Here is a 7,579-nt window from a genome sequence, read left to right as displayed (position 1 = left end):
GATGAAACTTCTTTATGTTTGTGTATTAGATTGTCTGAAAAATAGAGAATAGTTTTTTTTTCTTGTTCTTTTTGTTTCTTGCGAATATTAGTTGATTCATTTTCAAAGTTGGTGCTTCACTTACTAGCTAGTTATGTGTTTTGTTTTCATTTACAATTTTGGTGCTTCACTTATTAATTAATTATGTGTTTTGTCTTCTTTGTTTGATTAACTGAATCTTATACTACTTTTAATGAAACTGAATTCATACTCAATTTCTTTTATTTATGTTTCCACTGTGAAATTTAGTCGTTGATTCATTTACAAGAGATTCATTTACAAATCTGGTGCTTCACTTATTAACTAGTCAAGTGTTTTGTTTTCTTTGTTTGATTAGCTGAATCTTAATTACTAACTGAAATAAATGTAGCTTGATTCTCTGTCCAACAACAAAGTTTTCTTTGTATCGGCCATGGGAACCGCGTGGATGGATTAAAAAGTAGCTGAGAAGAGTGGAACCTTATGATTTGTTAAATGATAGTAGTAGCTGCCAAGTCAATATCAAACGTGAGAGTGATAGACAATCATTTTTTTCCAAGAGATCCAAAAAGTTACATAAGTAAAGTAGCATATAACGCATAAGCTATATAACAATACTGAGGAACTTTTTTCTCATCTAACGTAATGCGGTCTGCAATCAAATAACGAATTAGAAAAAAAAAAACAGGTTTTGGTTTCAGGATTTTACCGTATAACACACCAATTTCAATTCAGGTGCCCAGGATATCAGATCATCTATGGGTGTGAACCTCATACGGACTATAGAATTAGATATTGGGTTTTAAAGACTATATAATATACTATATATTATGTCCTATATCTTTTCGTGCATTTGACAAAAATTAACTTTCCTCAATATATAAAATCTGATAGCGACTACAGTATGTGAAATAATCTAACACTGTCCAACCTCCATGATACTAGATACCAAAAATTCTCATATGTCGGTTCATATAAATTAGTGACATTTTTTACTTGCAATATTCAATAGTTACATTAAATTTCTGAATACTAAAAAGTAACCCAAATGACAAAATAACAAAATGTTCTACTTGGTCAGTAAAATATTTTATGTAACTTTGTTTGACGTTTTCACATATTTTTATCGAATATATTTTTTTACCGAATATTTGACAAAACAATTAATAAATCTATTTTTGTTTTACATTCAGCTATCAATAATTTTCCGAGAACTAAGAACATCAATTTTTTTGTTGTCGAAAGTCAGTTATGTTTCCTTGTAGTTGTGCAATCACATTTGTGCATGCAGAATTATAGGCTTCCATTCCATAGACTGGGTTTTCAATTTTCTATCTATCCAACTCGATGGCATCATACTACTTTTGGGGAGTAGCCTTAAGAGCATGAAGAAGAACGTGATAACAACAACTATATGATAATCTCTATTTCTCTCTCTGTTTTTCATATATTCTTTGTAAGTCTCTTGAACGATGAGTGATTATTTATGACCTTATTTAGAATCATAATAACACTAATCTTGTATGTATTAGATATAAAAACACAATATGTTAGGATCATTGAGACTGATCTCTTCACTATCATTGTCCCCTCATCACGTGATGTATATTCTTTTCCTATATTTGTATATCTCTGTAACTATATACTAGATCTTAACCCGCCCGACTGGGCGGGTTTTTATTTTTATGATATGTATACATTTTGAAAAACAAAAAGTTAATGGACGGAACTTATATTACTTTAGACCAAGAAAAAATATTATTTATATTTAATAGGTATATTTTTATGATATGTATACAGTAGCTTGAGTATCAAGATGAGATATTAAATATTAGTTGCGTATTTGAAATTAATTTATGTAAAGCAAATATTTTTTGTTATTAAGTGATATTTAATCTAAAATAAATGTAAATATTAATTCAGTAATTTAATGGAATGAGTATCCTTGTTTCCAAACAGAATTTAGTGGGATGGATATCCTTGTTTCCAAACAGAATTTTTCATATAATCTATACTATTAAAGCAGGATCATATTGTGTTTTTACCTAAACATGCCCTTTCTTTAACTAACATTGCTTATTTCATTAAGGGCAATCAAGTAATATTAATAACAAATTTTTATTAAGTCATTTTTTGGATCACTGCCCACATCATCTCTCTTAGGCCATTTGGCCCGATTAAGAAATCAGATCCAATTCTTATTTTTTCTCCAAATTCAAATAATTTATTTTCAACCATTCTTAATATTTTGCGTAGTGAACAAAAAATTAATAACTTAATTACTATGTTTTTCTTTTTAATATAATTTAAGCATTCATAAAAAAAAATTGAATCTTTTCATTGAAAAGTATATACTTTTTTATTAAAAAATTAACCACATAATAAAATTAATATATCAGAGTTATACCAACTTAATTCATTAAAAAATAAAGTTTAATTTTCTAAACATAAATACTCATTACACCTGAACGTTCGGATACCTATTCGGGTACGGATCAGTTCTTTCGGATATCGAGTTTTTCGGGTTTTGAAATTAAACCCCATTCGGGTTTTGAAATTAAACCCCATTCGGGTATTATAAAATTTCGGGTCGGATTTGAGTCGGGTCTTTCCGGGTCCGGGTGGGTTCGGTTCTCATGCATAAGAACCTGCAAAATAACCAAATAACCAAAATATCTAACAGGTTCGGTTATTTGTACTCAAAGTAACCAAAGTATCTGATTAGGTTCAAATATTTGTATCCAAATTATTCAAAAGTAACCAAAAAAATACATTTTATACAGTTTTTTGGGTAAACTTTTATCCAAACTATCATATTTTATCCAAAAATACTCAGAAGTACCGAAAATAACTACTATAGTTAACTTATAATATTAATTTAGAAATTAAAATAATTATAAATATAATTATAACATATATTTTTAGATATATTTCGGATATCTTCGGATACTCATTTGGTTCTCGGTTTGGATCGGATTCGGGACCGGTTTTTCGGATATAGAAATTTAGAACTCATTCGGATATTTACCCTGGGTCTGATCGGGTTCGGGATCCTGATTTTCGGGTCGGTTTCGGGTTGGTTCTTCGGGTCCGGATATTGTGCTCTGGCCTATACTCTTTTAAAATGTAACACGATAAAGAAAAATAAAAAAGCTTACGTCTTTTATAAAAAAATAAATATATAAAAATATGACATTTACTAAATATTTGTCAATTTAAAAAAAAATAAAGAAAAATAAATCCGCGCTTTTGAAAGCGCGGGTCAAAATCTAGTACTAATCTTATTTCCAAACAACTCCAAAGTGTACTTCAACTTTAATAAGATAGATGTACTCCTATGACACTATCAATAAACGTACAATTCCATATGGTATCAGACCAATGATCTAAATAACCTATTTTTTTCTCTTTCTCCATTCTTCTTCTTCTTATTTCTCTACGCCACATCTCTTTTCTCTATTGTTAGGTTTTTTTCTTATTTTTCTGGATCTCATCAATTATGTCGAATGAAAGCACAAATCCTTCTTCCTTGGCTACGACTGCCATGGTTTTTAATCCCAGAGATCCCACCACCACGCTCTTGTCCGTCAACATGGTGAATATTACCAAGCTCACCAACACCAACTTCATCATGTGGAGTAGACAGATCAAAGCTCTTCTTGAAGGACATGAGCTTCATGGATTTATTGATAACTCCACCACAGTTCCTGAAGCCACGATCGTTGTTGATGGTCGGATAATACCGAACCCAGCATTTCCACCATGACAACGTATGGATCGTCTTCTCTACAGCGCTTTAATTGGTGTGATCTCCCTTCCTCTCCAATCGGTGGTGACCAGTGCTACTATGACGTGTGAAGTTTGGGATCTACTAACCATGACGTTTGGTACTCCATCTCGAGGACATATCCATCAGTTGCGATTTCAACTCAGAACCTGTGTAAAAGGCACCAAGACGATCAGTGAGTATCTCAGACTTATCAAGTCAAAGGCGGATGATTTAGCTCTACTTGGTAAACCTATGGATCCAGAAGATCTTACTGAACAAATCCTCGTTGGATTGCCTGAAGAATACAAGCCCATTGTTGATGCAATCAACGGTAGAGATACAGCAGTCTCTTTCTCGGAGCTCCACGAGGAACTTCTCAATCGTGAGGCAATGGTTTTCTGTAACGACACCAATCTGTCTTCCCCTGCTCCAGTTACTGCCAACATCGCCGGCAATCGTCCAAAACAGAGTGGACAGAACAGTTGGAGACCTCAACAAAACCGAAACAACAACCCTGGTTACTACCAGAACAACAACAACCGCTCTTCCAAGCAATACATGGGACGTTGTCAGGCGTGTGGTGTACAAGGTCACAGCGCCAAATAGTGCCCTCAATACCGCATTGTTCCAGGATTCTCTGTTCAGAACCAGTCACAGAACCAGAACTGGCATCCTACCTCACAACTGCCAATGGCATCCACCAGCAAATGCAGCTTTGGTGACAGGTGATTTAGCTACATGGCTTCTAGACTCAGGAGCCTCACACCACATGACCTCTGATCTGGCAAATCTGTCCCTTCATGCACCATACAATGGAGGTGATGATGTTATACTTGGTGATGGCTCAGGTCTACAGATATCCCACACTGATTTTTTCTCTTTACCCTCATACAAACAACCTTTTTTCTTAACAATGTTCTCTATGTGCCATCACTTGACAAGAATCTCATTTCGGTTTATAATGCCTCTGTTACATTCACACCCACATTTTTCCAGGTAAGGGATTTGATCACGGGGGCACTTCGTCTAGAAGGCAAGCCTAAAGATGGCATTTATCAGTGGCCACGAATTAGCTCTTCTCAACCACCATCTCTTGCTTTTGCTTCGGCTATTAAGATTTCTTTTTCTGACTGGCATTCCCGTTTGGGACACCCAGCTTTACCTATTCTTAAAACTATGGTCTCCAAGTTTAGTTTACCTTTGTCTTCGAATGTTCTGCTTGCTAAGCCTTGTAGTGCTTGCTTGATTAATAAAATGCATAAGCTACTGTTTGGTTCAACCACTCTTACTTCTTCTCATGTTCTTGATATAGTATTCTCTGATGTGTGGACCTCACCTTTAATTTCAGTAGATGGTTTCAAATACTATGTGATTTTTGTAGATCATTTCACTCGATATACATGGTTTTATCCATTAAAACAAAAATCTCAAGTTCTTGAAACCTTTACAAAGTTTAAAGCGTTGGTTGAAAATCAATTTCAATCAAAAGTTAAAACTTTATATACTGATAATGGTGGAGACTATATTGCTTTAGCTAGTTTTTTTATCAACTCATGGTATTTCTCACTTTACTACTCCACCACATACACCTGAGCACAATGGTATAGCCGAGCGTCCTCATCGACACATAGCTGAGACCGGCTTGGCCCTCTTGTCGCAAGCTTCCATGCCTAAGTCATATTAGAGTTATGCTATGGCTACTGCTGTGTATTTAATAAATCACATGCCCACTTCTAACCTGTCTATGAAGTCGCCATTTGAATGTCTCTTTGCTGCAACACCTAATTATTCAAAGCTCATGGTGTTTGGTTGTTTATGTTTTCCTTGGTTGTGTCCTTATGCATCTAATAAGTTAGATAATAGATCAACTCCATGCACTTTTCTAGGATATTCTACAACTCAAAGTTCTTACTTTTGTCTTGATAAAACTACTTCTCGCATGTATACATCTCGCCATGTCACTTTTCATGAGTATGTGTTTCCTTTTGCTTTGCCTAACGAGCTCACCCCTGTTTCTAAAGATGATGTAACAGAGTCTTCTCCTGCAGATAATCCACTAGTCTCAACAATACCAATATTTCAAACAGGTGCTTCTGCTCTGGCACAACTCCAATACCACAAGCATCTCCTCAGGCTGCAGCTGGACCCCCTACTCAACCCTCTGTTCCAATAACAACTTCTGTGCAACCTAAGACATCAGTTCCAACAGCTACAACTACTTAGACAGAGGATATGGCAACCACTACAGCACCAACCAGGACTTCTACAAGAGCTCGAAAACCGGTTCAGAAATTAAATTTTCATACAACCATCACTCCGCTTACCGATACTATTCCAACCTCAGTTAAGGAAGCTTTAAAAGAGCCTCGGTGGCGTCGAGCAATGTATGAAGAGATTGATGCTCAGCTCAAGAACCACACATGGGATGTTGTTAACTCCTCGGTCTCTTCAATGTTGTAGGTTGTAAGTGGGTATTTACGATAAAGAGGAAGGCTGATGGCTCTGTCGATAGGTTCAAAGCTCGCCTAGTTGCTAAAGGATTCAATCAGCGACCCGGAGTTGACTACACTGAAACATTCAGTCCTGTAGTGAAATCAGCAACGATTAGATTGGTTCTCAGTACCTCTGTCTCCAAGCAATGGCCTATACAACAGTTTGATATATGTTAATCATGCTTTTCTACAAGGCACACTAGATGATGAAGTCTACATGATGCAACCTCCAGGTTTTACAGGTAAATATAATCTTCATGGTGTGTGTAAGCTGCGCAAAGCTGTCTATGGTTTGAAACAAGCTCCTAGAGCATGGTACAATGCGTTGAAGTCCTTTCTTCTTCAATGTGGATTCAAAAACTCTCTAGCCGATGCAAGCTTGTTCATTTACAACAACAATGCCGTCCTCCTCTACATGCTTGTATACGTCGATGACATTATCCTCACCGGGAACAACAATGATCATCTCAAGCTCTTTATTCATCATCTCTCCACTCGTTTTTCTTTAAAAGATTTGGGCAACCTTTCATATTTTCTTGGAATGGAAGCCTTATGTACTTCTAAAGGTTTATTACTAACACATTCTCGTTACATTGCAGATTTATTGGAGAAAACAAAGATGACTGGTGCCAAGCCTATAGCTACTCTGATGTGTCCAAACAGCAGCTTAACACTCAACAGTGGCTCACCGATGGCAGAACCAACACAGTATCACATAGTTGTGGGTAGCTTACAATATATCTCTCTCACTCGCCCTGACATCTCCTTCGCAGTCAACAGACTATCTCAGTTCATGCATCAGCCCACTGAAGATCATTGGCAAGCGGTTAAAAGACTTCTCTGCTACCTGAGTGGGACACAATCCAAAGGCATCTACTACTCTGCCACCAACACGCCTTCCATTCATGCATATACCAATGCTGATTAGGCAGGGAACAAGGATGATTACACATCAACATGTGCCTAAATTGTATACTCTGTACGACATCCCATTGCTTGGTCATCTAAGAAACAAACGGGCGTGGCACGATCCTCTACAGAAGCTGAGTACAGGTCTCTAGCCTCTACAACAGCTGAGCTATGTTGGATTCTTTCTCTCATGTTTGAACTTGCTCTCAGGACTACACTAACTCCAGCCATTTACTGTGACAACATCGTGGCGACGTATCTGGCTGCCAACCCTGTTTTCCATTTAAGGATGAAACACCTTGCTTTGGATTATCATTTTGTTCGACATCAAGTGCAGACAGGATAGGTCCGTTTATCACATGTTTCATCGGTTGATCAGTTAGCGGATGCA

The sequence above is a fragment of the Raphanus sativus genome, chromosome 2 (genome assembly GCF_000801105.2).
Source record: "Raphanus sativus cultivar WK10039 chromosome 2, ASM80110v3, whole genome shotgun sequence".
Taxonomy (NCBI): domain Eukaryota; kingdom Viridiplantae; phylum Streptophyta; class Magnoliopsida; order Brassicales; family Brassicaceae; genus Raphanus; species Raphanus sativus.
The sequence above is the reverse complement of the archived record's forward strand: the minus strand, read 5'-3'. Positions refer to the sequence as shown.